Source organism: Amblyraja radiata, chromosome 24, assembly GCF_010909765.2.
Source record: "Amblyraja radiata isolate CabotCenter1 chromosome 24, sAmbRad1.1.pri, whole genome shotgun sequence".
In the NCBI taxonomy this organism is placed as follows: domain Eukaryota; kingdom Metazoa; phylum Chordata; class Chondrichthyes; order Rajiformes; family Rajidae; genus Amblyraja; species Amblyraja radiata.
Genome location: NC_045979.1, coordinates 27,568,615 through 27,590,425, shown reverse-complemented (window position 1 = coordinate 27,590,425; position 21,811 = coordinate 27,568,615). Strand labels below are relative to the sequence as shown.

The 21,811-nt window shown below is 43.2% G+C and overlaps 1 protein-coding gene across 10 annotated transcripts in view; it reads right to left on the bottom strand.

Annotated features, from left to right (window-relative positions):
- The window catches only part of csde1 (cold shock domain containing E1), an 87,601-nt gene extending 66,485 nt beyond the window's left edge, over nt 1-21,116 (bottom strand). For all 10 annotated transcript variants that reach the window (XM_033042753.1, XM_033042757.1, XM_033042761.1 and 7 more), the window contains exons 1-2: nt 20,963-21,116; nt 8,007-8,359 (exon numbers count right to left, since the gene is read on the bottom strand). The gene's annotated coding sequence lies outside the window, so the exon portion shown is untranslated. The remainder of the gene's footprint in view (nt 1-8,006; nt 8,360-20,962) is intronic.
- Nucleotides 21,117-21,811: the final 695 nt, after the last annotated feature.

The following is a 21,811-nucleotide window of genomic DNA, read 5'->3' as shown; positions in this document are numbered from 1 at the left end:
ATCAAAAGAAATATAAGATACATGCATATGGTACCATCCTTATAACAATTAGTCCTTAAGAACATGGAAGTAATCTTTACAGGGATGATTTCCAATAATTTTAAATGATTACTTATTGTGCACTATTGTACATTCATCTAAAATAACAGCCGAAAAAAAAACAAATATTGAAAATGCAGGTGGTGTTAGAAATGCAAGTTTTGATATCCATTTTAAAAAGCAGACTTAATTCAGGAAGAACTTTCCTTAGTAAATGAAAAGTTGAAAATGTAAAACTTCCACTTGCTCTTTTTCTTAAAAAAAAGCAAAAACTCCAAATTGGTGAATATTACGCAGCAGACAAAAAGGAGCCAGTGCATGGTACAAGAATTTTAAAAGTACACCAGCTGCAGGCCCGTCCCCTAACGCAATATTCCACCACTGATCCATAGCCCCCAACTGCACAGGCGACAGGTTCCCGGGGTGATGCCAGAGATCCCTGTTGTGACGCAAGTCATGGCCACCCTCCCCCAACTGCGCAAGCGCGGCCGGCAAGTGGGAGCGCGACTGCGACGTTTTTAAAGTGCAAAATGGCAATTACTTGTAAAATATAAGATCAATGTGAACGCATCTCTCTGCCTCTTCAATCCCCCACTGCCCTCCTCTCCCTCTCTATCCCCCACTCCCTACCTCCCCCACTATCCCTCCTCCCCACTTTCCCCTCCCACCCTACCCCCTCAATCCCCTTCCTACCCCACTCCTCACCTCCCCCACTTTCTCCTCCCTACCCCCATCCTCTCCCTCAATCCCCCTTCTCCCCCACTCCTCACCTTCCCTGTATCCCACCCCCCCCCCACAATGAAAACCACGATGTTTTAAAAAAAATGAAATTCTCAATGAAAACCTAAACCTATACACAATGTTAGCTGTTACTGAAAACGAAAGAAATTTGATTAAAACGGATTTGATTTTAGAATAAAATCAATGTAAATGAAAATCTCGATTTTTTAATGTAAATGAAATTTGGGATCCCATTGTGACTTCGAACGCGGCTGACGGGCAGGGTGGAACAGCGTTTTTGTAAAGTTTAAAATGTCAATAACTTGTAAAATATAACATAAATCAGAATTAAACTTGGCTAATGCACACCCCAGGACAATGGTGAGTAAGGTGGGCCAAAAATTGTAGCCCTATCATGTACCAAGCAAAGCAAGAATTTCATTGTCCTATACAGGGACACATGACAATAAACTCACTTGAACTTGAAATTGTAGCTCTATCATGTACCATTTTGGCACAGTTATCAGAACACGCACGCATGCATACAAACAAGATGAGTGTTTCAGTAATATATTCTAGACCAAGTGGAACCCGTTGGGTACCCGTAACACGGGAGGCCCGGTTCCCTAACGCAACCCGTTTCCCCAACACAATATTCCACCACTCACCCATAGCCCCCAACTGCACAGGCGTGGCTCATTTCCCCTCATCCCCCAGCACTGCCTCCCCCTCTTCAAACTTAAAAAATAGATAAATATACTGCTCTCTTAACGTCAATCTTGTGGAAATTCAGAATCCCAAGAATGCTGCTAACTGTTGCCTTGCCTATCTCTGCTTCTTTTAGAAGCAAATAAATCTCAGCTTTTCCAACAATGCCACCACAAATCAACTTTCAATGCATCTTTGTCAAAAAGCTTTTGTACTAAAACATCCACATTTCTTTCACTCAATAAATGAAGTCAGAAAAAAAAATTCAAGAAAATGTAGGTAACTAAAATGGCCTACCCACAACCATAATTAACACAATAGAACCAAGGTTTTTTTAATAAAATTTGGGAAAACTAGAGCACTTTGGAAGTCCATTGCCACGGGTAGCAAATGTTAAGTTTAGTGTTATATTTATAAACTTAGTCTCAGCATAGGCCAAAGAAAAATATCAAATAATATCGTACATCTACAAACAGTTCAAAATAACAATCAAGATATGCCAAATTACAGAACATTTCAGTTTGATTTTTTTTTTGCATACATTTCTTGCTGTTTAATTAGAACTAAGTGTGCATAAAAAGTGTCATTTACATTCCAGAGATGACTTAAGTCAAATGACAAGTTGTTTTAAGAGCCAAAGTATTGCATCTAAAACAGATTTATTTTGTCTCTCTTTTCCCTTCTCTGAATATGTCATCCTATGTTACAAATATCAGATAGCACAATTTTAAGCAAATCGCACTAAAATTCTCTCAGATGCAAGGTATTTAAAAACGAGAAGCCCACGGCATAACTGCAGTAAAAACAACTTAACCTTCTAAAACACAACTGTGTAGTTTTGTATACAATGTCACCAATTGTGATAGGTATCTTGTTTTATCTTTAGCCAACTCAAAATAATGATGCAACTTTAAAAGCCCTTTGAGCAAAGATGCAGGAAAATCTGATTTGAAAAATCTGTTTTGAAATCAAAGACATAATAATGGATAGCAGCATTTTCCAAAAATTCCCTGTAGCGTAAGAATAGAAGAAATGTTGTCTGCAAAAAGTATATATAACTGGACGAAACTCCAGTTGTTTCTACTGCTCCAAAAGTCAAGATGCTTTTTGAGAACCAACACTGAACTTACATCCACTAATGTCTACGGTGAAGAATGATACTTGTGGAGGCACCTGATAGCAACCAAAGGTCACGACGAACCATCGGCTCTTGAGGGCGGCGTCTTGGTGGGGGAGGAGCGAGACACAGGGTCGGTATCCGAATTGTTATTTACGGCCGGGCAACGCCCGTGTCAGCTGAGGAGTAGGGAGATGTATGCAGAAGAATAAACACGTCTAGAGCACACAACTTGTGTCCGACTAGTTTTTTGGCTGGATTCCTGCCAGTCCCCGCCACAATTGGTGACCCCAGATGCCCAGGAGTGTAATCCTGGTAGAGAATTTTTTTTAAATGCATTCTGCCGCTGCCGCCTACAAGGCCGACCTCAACGTGGTCTCCCTGAAGCTGCCTACATTTTGGACCTCGCAGCCGAGGGTTTGGTTTTGACAGGCCGAATCCCAATTTCACATCAGCGGCATTACAGCTGACGAGACTCGCTATCACTATGTGGTAAGCGCCCTTGACCAGCAGACGGCCGGTCGTTGGGAAATACAGGGCTCAAGGAGCTGTTGCTCCGGATCTACGGGCCGAGACGAATGCACCGCGCCTGTCAGGTCCTTAATATGGGCGGGCTCGGTGACCGGATGCCCTCGGCCCTCATGAGCGAGATGCTCACTCTCATGGGCGACCAGCTGCCTTGTCCGCTCTTTGAATTCACCTACCTGCAGCAGTTGCCACTAGACCTTCGCCAGCAGCTCGTGGGGGAGAGCTTTGAAGATCCCATCCAGCTAGCAGCCCGTGCCGACGAGCTGTGGATCTCTGACCAGCAGCAGGTGGGTGTGCTGGAATACCTGGAGCCGCTGGAATCACCAGAATCACTGGACCGGATTTATTCAATGATCAGGCTGGCCCAACAACCCAGGACCACGACCTGGCAGGCCCAGAGACCCAGGACCACGCCCACAGGAGCCACAAACAAGGCAAGTGGCACAGGAGAAGAGGATGGCTGAGCAGGACCCAGGAGATCCAAGGAGAAGAATGTGGTGTTTTTACCATCAGTGCTGGGGTTCAGCAGTCCGCCAGCCATGTTCGTTTCCGGGAAACGGCAGCGTCTGTATGTCTGGGGCTCAGATTCTTGGTGGATACGGGGGCGGAGGTCAGCGTATTGCCCCCATCTGGACTCGACCTTCGTGCTGTTAAGAGGGCCCCCCCGTTAACTGCTGCGAATGGCAGTTCAATCCACACATATGGCGTCCGCACGGTTCCTGTCATTTTCGGCGCATGCCATTTCACCTGGCCTTTCATCATCGCGGACGTGGCTCGGCCGCTGCTGGGCTCAGATTTCTTGTGGGCGCAGTCACTCTTCGTGGACGTGAAGGGGCAACGTCTCATCCATGCGTCAACTTTTGAGAAGATCTCCTTGCGCTCCACTGCGCCAGTCAGCAACCCTGTAGCGACGGTGGACAATGTCTACGCCCAGGTACTGGCTGAGTTCCCGGACATTGCCACCCCCAAGTTCGGCTCATCCAGCCTGAGGCACGTTGGCATGCACCATATTCTGACATCGGGTCCACCGCTCCACGCTCGCGCCCATAGGCTCGCTCCTGACAAGCTCCTCATCACAAACGCGGAATTTCGGAGTATGGAGGCCATGGGTATCGTTCCCCGCTGCACATGGTGCCGAAGGTGTCTGGCGGTTGGAGGCCGTGCGGGGACTACCGCCGCCTTAACGAGGCCACGACTGCTGACCGTTACCCTATTCCCCACATACAGGACTTCTCCAAGATCGACCTAGTCCGGGGATATCACCAGATCCCTGTGCGACCGGAGGATGTCCCCAAGACGGCAATTATCACCCCGTTCGGGTTCGAGTTCCTACGGATGCCCTTCGGCCTCAAGAACGCCGCGCAGGCCTTTCAGCGCCTGATGGACATCGTGGTGCGCAGGCTCAACTTCTTGTTTGTCAACTTGGACAACATCCTCATGGCAAGTCGCTGGCGTGAGGAACACTGCGCCCACCTGCGTCTACTCTTCCAGCTCCTCAGTGACCATGGCCTCGTAATTAACTCTGGCAAGTGCCAATTCGGCCTTCGGGCCATCAACTTCCTGGGGCATCGGGTGACACGGCACAGAGCAATGCCTCTGCCGGACAGGGTTGAGGCAATCCGCCAGTTCCCGCGGCCTGCTACGGTACGTGGCCTCCGTGAGTTCGTAGGGATGGTCACATTTTATCACCGGTTCGTTCCGGCGGCTGTCGAACTTTTGCGGCCGCTTGTTCAGTTGCTGACGGGAAAGCAGCAGCAGATAGTGGGACGCTGTCGCCATGGCGCCGTTTGAAGGGGCGAAGGAGGCATTGGCTCAGGCGACTATGCTCTTGCATCCTTCGGCCGACGCCCCCACACCTGCTTACGGTGGTCGACCGTTTTACGCGGTGGCCATCCCGCTCACGAACACTTCAACGCAGTGGTGTGCTCATGCCCTCGTAGCAGCCTGGATTGCCCGCTTTGGGGTTCCACTGCACATCAGACTTTTGAGAAGATCTCCTTGCGCTCCTCTGCGCCGGTCAGCAACCCTGTAGCGACGGTGGACAATCTTTCCTCAATACTATACATCAAATTATTTTCAGGAAGAATGTGCTTCTCATGTGCTGGTTACCTCTTAACCTGGAGCAACCTCTGCTAAAACTTTTGAAAACGACTAGACAGAGATTGAGGCAAAAGGAAATCAGCCTTCAAATTAAAAAGGTTTATAAAACCCCAAATCTCCCCATACCATTCCAGTTATCTTTCATCTTCGAAAACTGCTCAACTCGGCCACGCCAAGGGAAAATTACATTATCTGTTCAATTGGGCAACTTTCTTTTATGCTAACTGCTAATGACAGGAGGGTATAATTACACTACGCAGTTTCTAATTACATATAGAAACTACAAAGAATACAGCATCCACATTTCCCCACCTGCAAATCATAATCTGATCTCAATCTTTAATCCTGCTTCCTAAAACGAGAATAGTGCAAATACTTGCACCGCTAGGATAGACCAACTAGCAAACGAAAAAGCTGTTAAATACTAAATGCATCCGAACAAAGTCATATATGATTCACACTGAATTTTTTGGGAGTACATCAAGTAATCTTTCATAGCATCCACTTTATGATACGCATGTCCAAAAATAAACTACAAGCCTGCACTTTTTGGGGTGAAAGAGGAAAACCACGATGTTACATGGAGAATGTGCAAACTCCACATAGACAGCACCTGAGGTCAGGACTAAACCCAGGTGTCTGGCACTGTGGTGCAGCAGCTCTACCAGCGGCGCCACTGTGCCACCCACTGCAGGTTGAAATTTTACACAAGCAGTAAATCTCTTCAATTATAATACCCATCATTATTTTACCAATGAAGCAGATAAATAAGAGTGATTGTGAACATATGTTAAGACAACTGTGTAAAAGTTAACTTTCCGACAGGAAAGAAATTACTGATTGTCAGATACATGCACCAGTCAATTGTATGATCTACAAGAGTGCACAACATTTTAGGGTCGAGGACCAAATCATCAATACAAATCACTTGCACTAAATATCTGTACCTTGTTGCGTGTTTAAAAAAAATCAAATTTTTGAAGGCAAAAACTAGAGGAGAATAAAGACCTAGCTTGTTCATATGGTTGTGGAACTTTTCAGTGATGATTGAAGGGGACTGATTGGGTCTCTGGTCATGGAGAAAATGAAGGGCACGTGTTTTTCATACATTGAGGACTGATATGCTTAAAATGTATTGAATTTAAACAGAAAAGATTGATATGTGGAACAAAAATCCCATTGCTGAAGGAACTCAGTAGATCAAGCAGTATCTGTGGAGAGTTGGTGGGAGGGTTGGAACAAGGACTGTTCCATAGAGATAACATAAATATAGGCATAGCTGGGGCCCACTCCAGTGCCCATGGTTCTAGATTTGATTTGTAAAAATTGTGAAGAATTGAAAGTCAAGCTGTTCAGAGTAATAAATTCTTCCTAGCAGTTAGGTGTCCATCGAGAGAAACTTATTGGGTCTTTGTTTCAGAAAACAGAGGGCCCCCCAACCCCTTCCTGATTGTGAGAGAGGTGTATAAAGATGATGTCCACAATGAAAATGAAGTGTTAGAGCCAGGGAATTGGAAGCTGTCAAAACACAAGAGGTGTGCTGAATGTAGCTGGGAAGGCACTGAACAAGGCAAAGCAGGATAGAGTTGAGGCATAGTGACAAGTACAGTCACATAAGAGCAGCCAGACGTAACAGGTCCTATCTGTGGAGTAGATTTAAATTAACAGAATGAAAGATTAGAGAATTATGAAAGTTTCACTCAATGGTGAAGGGGCATGGGAGTGAGAAATTTGGTGCCCACGGGTAGAATAGGCAGAAATAACCACCATATTTTTTTTTTTAAACCTAGATGAGGACTTAATGAATCATAGCCAGTGGGTATATGTAGGATAGTAGGATTAACCCCGAGCTCATTTTAGCCAGTTCATGGGCTGAATGGTCTTCTCTGCCTTTATTTTCTATGATTCTGAGAAAAACCATGATTTAAAAAAACAATTTGTTTACCAACTAGAAATTGGTTAGACAGAATTTGCTGACCAACTATCTTTCATTCTACTGGGATTACATGCTGGACATCTGCTTGTCAGCAAATGAAGTTTACTGCTATTGCTGTTGACTTCAGTTAATTATTTTGAGATGAGTTTGGAGATGGAGACATGGTAATTGAATGATACAAAGTTGATTAGTTTGCGTTGCCAACCAGCCAGTGCAAGCTGGGTGATGATAATCTTCACAATTACAAGGTTTGCGTCCATTTCATTGAAGGTTGTTACACTTCTTAAAAAGAACGGCTGCACTTTAAACAGCTTTAAACATTAAAATAAATGTCAACACCCACATGAAAGAACTGGAATGACCTCCCATCTAATGGACTTTACTTGGTTACTGTGGTGTGGTCAGAAAGATATAGAATGCACTAGAGCCCTAAAATTTCTACCTAATCCAATCTCAAATGATCTTTGTATGCTTTCTGTGCATTACTTTACCAGTGTCAAACCTTTCAACATTTCTGGTCTACCATCAAGCTCCCTTTATAAACTAATTGTTGTTCCAGCCTGAATTGTTGGGATGCGTTCTATGAAACAGACTTAATTCCAAATCTACATGCCCCAATGAAATCATGGATAATTTGTGACACAATTCTATCTGCTCACATTTGCCCCATCAAAGCCTCAATTTTTATCTAAATGTGCAGTTATTAAAGGAATGAAAAATTAGCAAGATTAAATGGTCCCAGATTAAAAACATATTTCTCCATAACGTAATAGTTTTTTCCAAGTGATAAAGGCATTTCAATAAACACCTCAGGCAAAATTTGTTTACTCTCAGATAATATCCAAGTGAATCACATACCTTGAAGTGATGTTGAATATTGCACTTGCACTGTTGTCTGATCTGTTTAGCACACGTTCGTTTACAAATGCTGGGTGGACAGAGAGAGAAGGATCTATCAAGCTAGTAGAGAATTCCTATTCTTGCTGCACTAGAGAGCATCCCAGGACAGCAACAAGAAGTGTAGAAGGTCTAGCAGCGTTGGGAAGTGCTCTTTGTAGGCTGTTGAGTAGGCACAAACTTCTGTTTCGGATCAAGTTTTCAGCTGTAGTTTGCTCTTTGGTTGTTGTTCAGCGTAATTTTCTATTTCTCAACGTGATCCGAACTTGAAGCAGCAGTTTCAGATGGTAAATTCAGGTATATTTCACTTCATACTGGAAAGACAATAGAATCAATGTTAAAATTGGAAGTGCAGGAAGCACTGACGGTTAAACAGCATTGGAAAGAATCAGATCCAGCATTTCGGGTCAAGGAATCTTTACATAACCATTTGATAACTTTGCTCCATTTCAAAAATGATTGAAATGCAAGTCTTTAAACAGTTTTAAAAGTCAAGGAAACCCCACAGCAAGTTGAGCTGCTCCAATAAAAACTGAGCCATTAAGAGCTCAAAATTGGAACCTTTTGCACAATAGAGAAACGTACAAGATGTACACGTTTATTGTAAGTAAATTAGGGGTTGTTGATTTATTGTAAGGACACCATACCTTACTTGCAGTTTCTATATCTCTTTTGAATCTGCTCTCAGAACATCCATGATATCTTCACTCCAGCAAGTATGGATTTCCCCTACAGTTGCAGATGCAACCCTAATCCATGTCGCCTCTGTAATCCAGTTTTGCTCTTTTCCCCCTCCTCCCTGACAAAACAGGGGGTGAGTTACCCTGCTACCACCTTTCTCCCCATCAGTCTCCATATCCAAACCCCCATTCTTTGCCATTTCGACCACATTCAATGCAATCCCACCACCAGTCCCACCTTCACACCTCTACCCCTATCTGCTTTTTTGCACTCTTCATGATTCCTTTATTTCCTCAACTATTTCCACCCTGCCCCGATCCAGTTGTCCCCTGCAACCACAGGAGGTTCAACATCTGTCCCTACACCTCTCATCTCCATTCGCTGCCCTTGATTTAGCCTCTTCTACATTGGCGAGGCCAAGCATAAACTAGGCCGCGATTTAACGCTACACAGTGCTTTGTCCACCAAGGCCTGATGATCTGCTGTGTGGTAACCATTCTAGTTACCCTTCCCGTAGGGTTCTTTCTGTCCATGGCCTCATTCATTGCCAGAACGAGGCCACACGCAAAGTTGAATATGAGCACCTCATATCCCGCTTGAATAGCTTACAATGTAATGGTATGAATTATGCTGAAACAAGGAACTGCAGATGCTGATTAATACACAAAATGACACAAAGTGCTGGAGTAACTCAGTGGATCAGGCAGCATCTCTGGAGAACATGGATAGGTGATGTTTTGTGTTGAGCCCCTTCTTCAGACTGATTGTAGAGGGCAAAAAGAAAGATGGAAGAGGGGAGAGGCAGGACAAGACATGGCAGGTAATAGTTGAAGAACAGTGGGGGGGGGGGGGGGGGGATTGATCGACAGATGATTGGAACAAACAAATAAAAGCAGAAAGTTAAGAGGCAGGATTGAAGAGTTGTACACTGTGAAGACAGAGGGAGGAAAGTAGCAAGAGGGGAGAAATAGGTAGGAGTTACTGACTTTGCTGCCCTCAGCCTTCTCCACTGCCAGAGTGAGGCCACATGCAAACTGGAAGAACAGTACCTTATTCTGCTTGGGTCACCTATATCGAGCACATGAACATTTTGAATTCTCCAATTTCAGGTAAAATGCCCCAGCGCCCTTCTCATCTACCCAGTTTCCCACACGTGCACGCACTTCCTCCCAAACCCATTTCCTTTCCCTTCTCCATAATCAAAATCCCCCATTTTTATTTTCCACCTCTACCCCATTTCAAGATGTGTAGATAAGATTACAGAATGTAAAAAGCAACACCCGTGAAGGCAAAGGGATGGCTGACTTTAATCCCAACAGTAATTAGGATTCTGTTGGTGCAAAAGGCATTAACACGGCAGAATTTCTTGAAGCAGCAAGAGGATAGTCCAACTCAAGGAGGGAATATATTGGACCTTGCATTAGAAAATGAGCATGGCCAGGTGAAAGGTGTTTCAGTGAAAGAATATTTTTGGAACAATGTTCACAACTACATAAATTTTAAGATAGTTATGAATATGGATAAGTCTGGACTTCGGGGAAAGTAGTGAATTAGGGCAAGGCAGATTATAACACAAGGCAGGAGCTAGAGAGAAATAATTGGGAGCAGCTGACATTAGACAAGTTCACACATCATTCATGTGGGAGTAGTTTAAAGACTAACTAATTAGAGTGAAGGACGGGCCACATGTTCCAGTAATGAGAAGGAATAAGGATGGCAAGGTAAGGGAACCCTGGATGAAGAGGATGACTGAATTTGGTCAATAAGGAAGCATGCGTTAATGTTTAAAAAGATGCAATCTGACAGATTCTTCGAGAAAAATGAATCAAACCGGAACGAACACAAGAAGGGAATTTGAAAGGCCAAAAGGACCCATGAAATGTAATTGGCAAGTCAGATTAAAGAAAATCCCCAGGCATTTTATAACATACATGAAAAACAATAGGATAACACTGGGAGAACGTAGGACCACTCAAGGTTAACTGAGAGAATTTATGCTTAAAATACGAGGATGTAGGAATGGTACTAAGTGAGTACGTTGCATCTGTATTCACCATGGAGAAGGACATGAGGACAGCGAGATCAGTGTGGGGAATATTAATATGCTAGGACAGTTTGAAATCAAGAAGGTGGTGGCGTTGGATCTCTTAAAAGCACTAAATTAAGATTGATAAATCCCAGGTTATGGAAAGAAGCAAGAAAGGAGATTGCAGGGGTCTTAACAAAGATCTTTACATTTTCCAATGCCACAGGCAAGATCTCGGAGGACTGGAGAGCAGCCAATTTTGCTACCATGTTTAAGAAACTGTAGATAAACCATGAAATAATAGGCTGGCAAGCCTCATGACAATGGTAGGGAAGAAAATAGGGAGGATTCTTCAGCATGGAATTTACTTGCATTTTGAAGAGAATGGGTTAATTAGGGAAAGTTAGCACATTTTTATCCGTAGAAAGTATTTTTGAAAAGGTGATGGAGGTGATTGATGAGAGTAAAGCAGTGGATGTTGTCTACATGGATTGTAGAAAGGCAAAAGGTTGAGGATTTTAGATAGGCACATTGATAAGGATCACATGCAAGAGGATATTAGTTTAACATGGCAGCATGTTCGACACTGACATTGTGGACCACAGGTCTGTTCCTGTGCAGTACTGTTCTAGGTTTCCTTCCATCCTCCACCCCTCCCTCTTGTTTTTGAAGTGTACAACACAGGAACAGGCCCCTCGGACCAGTGTCAATGCCAAACATGATGCTGAGACCAATTCCTATCTGCCTACACATAATCCATATCCCTCCATATCCATGTGCCTAACTAAAAGTCTCCTAAATTACACTATTGCATCTGCTTCCACCACCACCACCACTGGCAGCACACCACCATTTATGCAAAAAACATGCCCTGCACATCTCCTTTAAACTTTGTCCCTTTCACCTTAAAGCTATGCTCTTTAGTATTTGATATTTCAATCTTGGCAAAAAGATTATGTCCCTCTTCCCTGTCAATGCCTCGTAGTTTTATACACTTCTATCAGGTCTCCCCTCAACCTCTGGCATTCTAGGGGAAACGATCCAAGTCAGTCCAACCTCTCCCTGTAAACAATACCTCTAGATCATTCCAATAAATCTTCTCTACACCATCTCCAAAACCATCACATCCTTACTGTAATGGATGAGCAGAACTGCACGCAATACTCAAATGCAGCCTAACCGAAATCCAATAAAGCTGCATCATGACTTCCTGACTTTTATACTCAATGCCCGATCTATGAAAGCAAGAATACAATATGCCTCCTTTACCACCCTATCAACTTGTGTTTCCACTTTCAGGTAGTTATGAACTTGGATCCTAAGATCTCTCTGTACATCAATGCTGTTAAGGGTCATGACATTAATTGCATATTTTCCCCTCACAATTGACCTCCCAAAGTGCAACACCTCACACTTGCTCAGATTAAACACTACCTGCCATTTCTTGAGCTGATCTATATCCAGTGTATACTTTCATAGCCTTCCTCAGAGAGCGACTGCAACAAATTTCGTGACAACTACAACCCATCTACATTTACATCCATGTAATTTAGGTATATTATAAGCAACAAAGGTTCCAGCATAGATCCCTGCAGAACTCCATTGGTCAGACCTCCAGTCTGAATATTGTTCTCTCACCACAACCTTTGGTTTTCTACCAGTAAAAGCCCTGTCCCACAGTACGAGTTCATTCCAAGAGTTCTCCCGAGTTTGCCCCGATTCGAACTCGGAGATTTACAGTAATGGCCACTCGTCGGTGCTCAGGGCTCTCGTGGACATTTTTCAACGTGTTGAAAATTCTTCACGAGTCTTCACGTGCTTACCTGCCATTAGCGAGTCTTCCCAAGTACCTGCCGTTCGCGTAACGAGCCGCTAGAAGACGTCCCCGAGCTCCGACGTACCCGCTACGTTCATTCTCCATGCTTCCTACGAGCTGGATTTTTTTTAAACTCGGGAGAGCTCTTGGAATGAACTCGTGCCGTGGGACAGGGCTTTTAGCCAGTAATGAATCCATGTGAACAAGTCACTGTTAATCCCATGCATCTTCATTTTCAGGATCAGCTAACCATGGGAGACTTTATCAAGTGCTTTACTAAAATGTATCCACAGCCCTACCGTTATCAATCACCATCACCTCCTCAAAAAACAAAGTTAGTAAGACATGACCTGCCAAGCACAAAGCTTTGCTGACTGCCCCCAACTTATTTTTTTTGAATGAAAATGAAACACATCCTGGAGAATTCTTTCAATAGCTTCCCTAACACCGAGGCTCATCAGTATATAATTTTATCAAATCTCTCTACATCCCTTCTTAAACAAAGGAACAACTTTGGCTACTCTCCAGTGCTCCAAGACCTTCCCTGTGACGAGAGAAGACAAAGATCTTCGTTAAATCTCCTGCAATCTTTATTGCTCTCTCAATAACCCAGGACTGATTCCATCAGGCCCTGATAATTTATCCACCTTACTACTCCTCAAGAGCGCTAACACCACTTCCTTTATCTCAAACTGTCCTTGCATATTAATATTCTTCACACTGATCTCATCCATTACATCCTTCTCCTTGGTGAAAACAGATGCAAAGTACATGTTTAGTACTTTGCCTACATCCCTTGACTCGAAGCATAAATTTCCTCCCTTGCCTCTATTTCACATTACAAATCTCCTATTCAGTCTTTATCCGATTCCATATCTGTACTTCCCAATCAACTTCACCTCCATCCATTATTACTATCTCCCTCATCTGCCAACCATCCCTTCCTCATCCAGAATCCACCTCCAGAACAAGGGCTCACAGTTTAAGGACAAGGGGAAAATCCTTTAGGACCGAGATGAGGAAAATATTTTTCACACAGGTGAATCTCTGGAATTCTCTGCCACAGAAGGTAGTTGAGGCCAGTTCATTGGCTATATTTAAGAGAGAGTTAGATGTGGCCATTGTGGCTAAAGGGATCAGGGGTATGGAGAGAAGGCAGGTACAAGATACTGAGTTGGATGATCAGCCATGATCATATTGAATGGCGGTGCAGGCTCGAAGGGCCGAATGGCCACTCCTGCACCTATTTTCTATGTTTCTATCATTTCCCATTTTTGCCCCATCCCTTCCCCTCAACCCTCTTTACGAGCATCTTCTCCTCTACTCCATTAGTTTGAAGAAAGGTCCAAATTCAAAACACCACCTGTGCATTTCACTCTACGGATGTCTGACCTGCTGAGTTCCTCCAGCACTATTGTTCAACATCCAGCATCTGGAGTCTCTTGTGTCACCATTAATCACAGCAATAGCTTCATAATAGCTTATCATTCGTGGATTAGTATTTTTAAAGAGTGATATACAAGTAGCAATACTAATAAGAATAAAACAAAATGTTTAGGCAACCGAAACAGTAGCCAGTGTAAAGAATAAAAGCATGCTATAGATTAACTGGACTGTGCGTATCTTTTGGGATTAAAGCACCACATCCACAACACCTATTGATTGTTCCAATTGCTTGTAATTCCCTACAGGGTTACATGGTGGCAAAATAAAATCACAGACCACAGGGTAGAGAGTTTGATTTCTCCTCGTATAAATTACCTTATCTTGCTAGCTTCCAGAATTTAACCCATGCTAGGAAGGAATGGGATGGAGAAATGTTTTGTTTTTGATCAGTGACTCCACATCAGTGACTCCAGAGAATAAAACATTATAGTTTAAACAATAATATTTTATTCTTAATGTTTTAATAGACAATAGGTGCAGGAGCAGGCCATTTGGCCCTTCAAGCCAGCACCGCCATTCAATGTGATCATGGCTGATCATCCTCAATCAGTACCCCGTTCCTGCCTTCTCCCCATATCCCCCGACTCCGCTATTTTTTTTAAGAGCCCTATCTAGCTCTCTTGAAAGCATCCAGAGAACCTGCCTCCACCGCCCTCTGAGGCCAAGAATTCCACAGACTCACCACTCTGTGAGAAAAAGTGTTTTCTCATCTCCGTTCTAAATGGCTTACTCCTTATCCTTAAACTGTGGCCCCTGGTTCTGGACTCCACCAACATCGGGAACATGTTTCCTGCCTCTAGCGTGTCCAAGCCCTTAACAATCTTATATGTTTCAATGAGATCCCCTCTCATCATTCTAAACTCCAGAGTGTACATGCCCAGCTGCTCCATTCTCTCAGCAGATGACAGTCCAGCCATCCCAGGAATTGACCTTGTAAACCTACGCTGCACTCCCTCAATAGCAAGAAAGTCCTTCCTCAAATTAGGGGACCAAAACTGCACACAATACTCCAGGTGTGGTCGCACTGGGGCTCTGTACAACTACAGAAGGACATCTTTGCTCCTAAATTCGATTCCTCTTGTTATAAAGGCCAACATGCCATTCGCTTTCTTCACTGCCTGCTGTACCTGCATGCTCACTTTCATAGACTGATGTACAAGGGCCCCAGATCCCGCTGTACTTCCCCTTTTCCCAACTTGACGCCATTTAGATAGTAATCTGCCTTCCTGTTTTTGCTACCAATGTGGATAACCTCACATTTAAAACATAATGTTTTATGTTTTATTCTTAATTGTTTACTGTATGTGGTGTTGTTACTTGCGAGCGGAGTACCAAGGCAAATTCCTTGTATGTGTACATACTTGGCCAATAAACGTATTCATTCATATTGCATCCTCTTGCAAATAGTGTTACACTTGCAAATTAGGTTTCAATACTCCCCACTACTAAATTAACACTTAATTTAAGATTATTTTTGAAAAACAGTTGCTAGAATAAAATATGAGTGTGTAAAAAGGAACTGCAGATGCTTGTTTAAACTGAAGATAGACACAAAAAGCTGGAGCAAGGCAGCGGGTCAGGTAGCATCTCTGGAGAAAAGGAATTGGTGCCATTTCAGATGGTGACCCTTCTGCAGACGAGTGGGCTGTTAATGGAGGGCAACTATCATGCGCCAGGTCATACAATAAAGAGAGAAAATAATTGAAGGATACATAGGAGTAAAATACTATAGCATTATTTTGCTAAAATGCAATTCAGCTCTTTGGTAAAACATTCAAGCCCAAGTATAGCAATCTAACACATAAAAAAAAGAACAAAAGTTTATTGTTCCAATTTAAAATACTGTGATGAAACTTTTCCAAACCACTTACTGCTTTCCTCACCGTCTTGGTTTTTCAGACACATAAAATTGAAGTTTATTTGAAGTAATTAACTAACATTGTACTGTTCTGGAATAAAATGTCATCTTGCCCAAAATCTGCCCACTCTATTAACCTACACCTGACATTTTTCAACTTATAATGAATTATTATGTAGTCGGTCACACAATCTAATCAATAGCATACATCAGATGTGACTTACCCAGCACCAATCCTATGGAATAAAGATACTTCTCTTAACGTCTGGAGGTGGGGGGTTAAAACTTTCACTGGAAACGCTGTTTTCTGTCAAACTTTGTGATTTGCCTCTTCCTCCCTAGTTATTTTCTAAAATGCATAATACTAATACATTCCCAATCTGCTGAATGGTTGAATTGAAACTATTTCAGTTCTTTCACAACACATCACCTGATGATTACCACGATTCAGTTTTTACTTGATTTCCAGCATCTACAATATATTGTGTCAATGAATCTATTAAGCTAGAACATAGTAAATTTTCCTGAAGAATGTGATGGAAAGGATGCATGCTTTCAACATTACAGGATGATTATGCAATTATTGCTGAATGAAGAAATATCACTTTCTGGCTTTTGGCCCAGACAGAGCATATTTCTGAAAATAGTAATCGACAAGACAGACAAATGAATCCGGTTCATTTTCAGCACATTATTGAGAAGTAAGGGCTTTACAGACAATCACAAGGTAAACATGTTTGATTTGCCTGCGAGCTAGAAATAAAATTGCGACATCATGTCCAATAGAATTTGTGCTGTTCCTGGTTGCATACTAAGCATTCCCAACACTACTGGATAATCAGTTTTAATCAATGTTGTTGTTTCCACAAACTAAACCAACTGTCCCACGCATTTTGGTGAGGAGTCTCCTAATGGACCATATGTGATACAAGAGGGCAATTACAAGGTGGCTGAAGCCAATAAATGATGTAGTTTTGATTTAGACTGCTACTCAAATGGGTCCAATCATAACAGCTTATTCCTGGGTTTCGTTATATTCATGTTTATTAACAACGTGACACTCACCTCAGATTTACAAATTATGCCAGAACATTGCAAGGAAATTGATTGCAGCGGATTTGGGAAAGTGGGGCTATGATTTGAAAAATAAATTAAACAGCGCAACTATGCACATTTCAACTCTTGCAATCTATTTGGAGTAAATAGGTCTAATTGACAGGAAAGCAGCCACCAACTGCTCTAAGAAGTTTTAAATTGAATATCAGGAAAGTGGTGCAAGAATCTGGACAGATGAAAGATATGAAGTTAAAGAAAATGTAATCTTAAAGTGGCTTACACTTATGGAAAAGTTCAGTATGAAGGAGCACAAGTAGGTACAAGACAAATTAAGTAGGACATTGTTACTACGAGAGAATAATGGAGAAAAATCAAAAATGGTTCAAATGAAATATTAATCAACAGGGCCAACTCATTCCTGCAAATTAATGTTTCTCATTTCCAGTACCAAAATGGTGCAGCATGCCAAGTTAAAACCTCACTTGGAATAGAATATAACTTTAGTGAATCATTAACATTGCAATAGATGAGGTAGGTATCATAAAAACATTTAAAAGACATTTGGACAGGTACATGGATAGGAAAGGTTTAGAGGGATATGTGTCATACAGGAGGAGGTTACAGGTTTAAAGAAATTCTATCAGTGACCAAAATTAAAATTCCTGTTGACGATTCTGTGGAAACCTGCTGGGTTTCAACATAATGCATCACATTTTGTGGAGAATCAGCCCATTATTTTCAATGAATGACCCGAGCTCATCATTGGGAAGCACACTCACATCAAGCTGCCAAGTGAGTTTCTGCAACACCCAGAATTCAATAAACTATAAAAACAAACCAAATATCTTTAAAACGGCTGTTGTTCAGGGAGTGTTCACTGCTTCAAATATACACATTTTAATTGGTGCTCATTAGTGATCAATAACAATTATGAAATTAGTCTCCAATTTTAACATTGATTTCACAACTTCCAAAAATCACCGATTTATAGTCCTTCTTAAAGGATAGAACAAGCCATAATTTTATGGATTTTGACACACTAAAATGTCCAGTGCTTTATTATTATGCAGCACAAGGTTAAATACCCAGAATGCAGGAAATGGTGGAGGTTGCCAACAATAAAGGTTGACATTCTAAAAGATGGTGCGTATCCACCCACACTACTACAATTGTGGAAAGCTAGAATGATCATGTCAAAGTAACTCACAAGAACTTGAAATTTCTGATTGACCAGCTACTCAGAAATTAAGCTGTAAAAACAAATTGTTATAATCTCACCATTGAAATATATCAAAGAAAAGTATATTGATGCAACTGAAAACAGCACACTGTTTTTCAAATAAACAGCTTTCCATATTTATTCCCAAGATGTTCTGCTGTTTTTGATGCTGGGTATAGTGCTGGTGGAGATACAGAAAAGGGGTGGGATGTGGCAGTGTTACAAGTTGACAATCTGGATAAGAATTTTAACACACATTGTTTTAGCCTCAGTACTAACAATAGACAAGACCACAGGGTGGCTTAATGGTTAATTCACTGAACAACGTTGATATCCCTGGACTACAGGCCTGGAAAGAAGCTTAAAAATGTCATCATCAAGGCTAAGGAATGTAAACTCATAAATAAAACTGGAACAAAACTAGCGACAGTAATCAAAACCACTAAAACACGAAATTATACAAACTCAGCTGGCTCAACAAAATATGCTCTCCACCTGAAGTGTCACCCATTCCTTCTATCCAGAAATGCTGCCTGTCCCGCTGAGCTACTCCAGCATTTTGTGTCTATCTTCCATGTAAACCAGCATCTGCTGTTCCTTCTTACACAAAATACTGTACCCCAGTTTCAACTCCAAACACTATTGTAATCGGCTCTTAACTATTCCCAAGTGGCCTAGCGAGCCACTGAGCTCAGGAAGCAATCAAGGGTGCCAAATATTTTGGTCTTGTCTGTGACACCATGTCCCATCATTGAACAATCCAACAAAAACAAAGAATAAACTTGGTCCCCAATGCACACATGGAGATTGCAGCAACAGCTTCTGATTAACAACTACAAGTTGGTACTCAGATCCACTCGTTCTACTCAACCCCTTAACACAAGCAGTCTTTCACACAGCCTCTCAAGCCTGCCACACCACTCAATATGATCATAGCTGATCTATGTTGCACCCCGTTCTATGGCAGCTTCCCATAAACCGAGCTACCTCTATTTTTTTCAAATATCTATTGTCACCTAAATGCATGAAATGATCTAGCTTTAGCCACCCTCTAGGCAATTAATTTTAGAGATTCACTACCCTCTGAAGAAATTGCTACACACCTCAGTTTTAAAAGGCCAAAGCCTTATTTTGTAACTGTCACCATGCATGTGCAAACATCTCAGTATCTATGTATAAGAAGGAACTGCAGATGCTGGAAAATCGAAGGTAGCCAAAAATGCTGGAGAAACTCAGCGGGTGAGACAGCATCTATGGAGCGAAGGAAATAGGCAATGTTTCAGGTCGGTTCGACCCAAAACGTTGTCTATTTCCTTCGCTCCATAGATGCTGCCTCACTCACTGAGCTTCTCCAGCATTTTCATCTCACTATCTACCTTGTTAAGCTCCTTTAGGATATTCTATGTTTGAATAAGGTCACCCTTCATTCCTCTCAACTCCAAAGAATGCAGACTCAAACTGTCTAGCCTTTCTTGACAGGGCAACCATCTCACCCCAGGAATTAGCTCAGTGGACCCTCTTAAGCCAACAATGGCTGTCATGCCATGACAACATTTTCTATCAACCAGAGATTGGGACATTTTAAATACACACAAGATAGCCTTAACCATGTAACTACTATTCAAAACGTCTTAATTCTTCTTAATTAATTACACAAGCTGACAAAAGCATTTCAGCAAAGACTTGAACTGGCTCCCCATGCTGGAAGTTGACTGGAACTTTAAAATTGTGAACACCGACATAATTTTTTTTAAACTAACAAACCAGGATACAACACAAGAGCCATGCAGAGTGGGCCTATTCAACATTTCCTAAATTACCACCCCCTATTTCAGTCCAACCCGACTCCTCAATCAAGTAAAACATCCTTCCTGTATCTACCCTCTAAAGCCTCGTTTATCAAGGTTAAACCGTATAAATTCTAACGTCAATGTTTGAAGTTGGCTGTAAATATAAGATTAACAATTAACAATGTCACACTATTTCCAACCATAAACCCGAGAGAAGCTATTCAATTAATCAAATACACGTATTCTAGTTTAGCAGTATAATTACACTTCCTAAACCTTTGTTCTGTATTTAATCCTGAAATGGACAACACAGGAATGTATAACAATATTTAACGCAACACTTGACAGATTAAGAAGGAAATCTACTTTCCAGTGAAACACAATACTGCATGTATCGCTCGTGCTTCTTCTAATCTTGTTTACAGTCAGCTAACGAGGTTGCGCAATTCCGCCTGCAAGTGCAGAGGGTTGATATTCCGGGCCACAGGGGAGGAGGAAGCAGGCGCGGTGCACCGTGGTATTTGTAGTGCCACACGACAAACGAACGCCCCACCCGCCCGGAAACGGAAGCCATCGCCACGAAATCCCGCCCCTCTACCCGCACGTGATTGGTTCTCCGCCACATCCATCAACGTCAACCCCATAAAAGGCGATCGACACGCACGTTAAAAAAAAAATTCATGCGGTAGAGGGGGAGAGAGAGAGAGAAAGAGGGAAAGAAAATGAGAATGGAGGCAGGAGTCTGAGGAAAGGGAGGGCGCGGGGGCGTCCGTACTGGGGGCTGCCGGCGTCGAGCAACATGACGGACAATAACAGCAGCAGCGACGGCAGCGGCAGCAGCTCCCCCCGCGGTGGCGCAGCTCAGCGGCCGAGGGCCAGGCGCCGGCCCGTGGACTCGCAGCGCCACCGCTCCCCCTCCCGCCCGCCCCGACACGCACCGCCGGCTTCACCGCATCCTCGGCCTGTGCGGGGAGAGGATGGGAGACGGGCGCCGGCCGGCGGAGCCCCCGATCCCCGCTACTCACCCCAACAGCAGAAGCACTCCAGCGCCGCCATAAGCAGCACGGCACATGACGTAGCGATCCGCCCGGATCTCGCGATGACGCCCGCGGCAGCCGCCAAATCCCGCGCGAGGAGGGGAGGAGTGAAGGGAAGAGGAAGGGGAGGAGTGAAGGGGAGAGGAAGGGGAGGAGTGAAGAGGAAGGGGAGGAGTGAAGGGGAAAGGAAGGGGAGGAGTGAAGGGGAGGAGTGAAGAGGAAGGAGGGGGGAGGGAAGAGTAGGAGCAAAGATCCTAGTAGGAGGGGCAAGAAGAAGCGAGGGAAGACAGGAAGGGGAGAGAGGGGGAAGGGAAGCGAAGGAGGGAAAGGAGGAGGAGGGGCAAGAAGAAGAAAGGGTAGATAGAGTAGGAGGAAGGGAAATTCATGGCGGCAAAATTAAGATCAAACTTTACATGGGACTATTGCATGCAAGGAACACAAATGTTTAAATGATTAAATACATATGGCAAAGGGAGGAGGGGGAAGGGAAGAGAGGAGGAAAGGTGGAGGAGAGGAAGGGGGAAGGAAATGAGGGAAACGGCACAGAAAGAGGGAAAGGATGACCAGAGGTGGAGGGGGGGGGATGAGAGTGAAAGGAAGAGAGGCAGGGATTAGAAAGGGAAGAGGAGGAGGGGACAAAAGAAAAGGACGAGTAGGAGGTGAAGAGAAAGGAGGAAGGGAAGAGAGGTTGGGGGTAGGGAAGAGAATAAGAGATTGAAGCAACAAGGAGGAAGGGGGGAGATGTGGAGGAGACGGGAAACGAGGAGGAGGAGGAAGGGAAGGATCACTCTGCCTGGGATGCTCTCCTGGGTCAACTTGTGCTGTTACATATCTTTA